Source organism: Nestor notabilis, unplaced genomic scaffold (assembly GCF_000696875.1).
Source record: "Nestor notabilis isolate BGI_N333 unplaced genomic scaffold, ASM69687v1 scaffold32969, whole genome shotgun sequence".
Lineage (NCBI taxonomy): Eukaryota > Metazoa > Chordata > Aves > Psittaciformes > Psittacidae > Nestor > Nestor notabilis.
This window is the reverse complement of record NW_009943814.1, coordinates 1-1,096: the sequence shown is the minus strand read 5'-3', so window position 1 is coordinate 1,096 and position 1,096 is coordinate 1.

Genomic DNA, 1,096 nt, shown 5'->3' with positions numbered 1-1,096 from the left:
CTACAGTCATTACCAAATGGCTCCCTTGGGCAATATGCATAAATTGAGGCCCAATTACTAAACAAAAATCCTTGAGCCTATGTTTGAAAACTTAACATAGGTCATATCCATATACACATATGTGGATAAATGCTAAACTCTAATCACATTGATGTCATCATCAACCGTGTGAATACAGAGAAAAGGAAAAACCTTTATTATGAAGTTAAGAGATGTGAGAATAAGAAAAAATGTAACCAAGTCATCAGCAATGTAATGTAAAATGTGTAAATACTGTACAGCACTGCCAAAGAACAAGGCCATCAAACTTCATAATGGGGGAGACTTCATCAAGTTCGCTCAAGTTCCTTCCTATGGGACAGACACGACATAGTCCAAAAACAAATGTCCCAAAGGGGTCATTTCCTCCCCAGAATATGTTTGGTTTACAAATGAAAATAGAGCAGCCTATTCTGCAGGCAGGGCTGGACTCACTGTCGACTGTAGAGTGTTGTTTGGAGTATTAAAATACTCAGATATTCAGTGAAATGCAACTATACAGTTTTTCACGTTTTCTAGTCAAATAAACCTGACTATTCTGGATCTTCTTTGCGCCGTTTCGGAAATAATTAACAGGATCCAAAGTAATTCTCATTCGAGCCAAACGTTTTTCTTGGTGGAATGATCTCAATCTTGCGAGGTTGTCGATGATGCCGCGTGTGCGCGCAGCGCGACCACGCCACACAAAGGCCGTTGCTGCCATCTGCTGAGGAGGAGACAAAAAGGGACCTAGACGCTCAAGCGTCAAAAATCCCTTGCTGCTGTCCGTTCCAGAGAGAAATTCCTGCAGAGGCGATGCTGGCAGGAATCCCAGCTCCCCACCATCCACAGCGTGGAAAACTGAAATCCACGATGTTTTCTTCAACTCCGTCTAACACAAATCTGCAATGAGAGGAGTGGAGCCCAACTGTTTGTTACTGGTGTGGTGTAGTCAGGGAATGCAGCAGGCACCCAAATGCTGTTCAGGATCATAGAATGGTTTGGGTTGAAGGGACCTGAAGATCATTTAGTTCCAACCCCCTGCCACGGGCAGGGACACCTTCCACTAGAGCAGGTT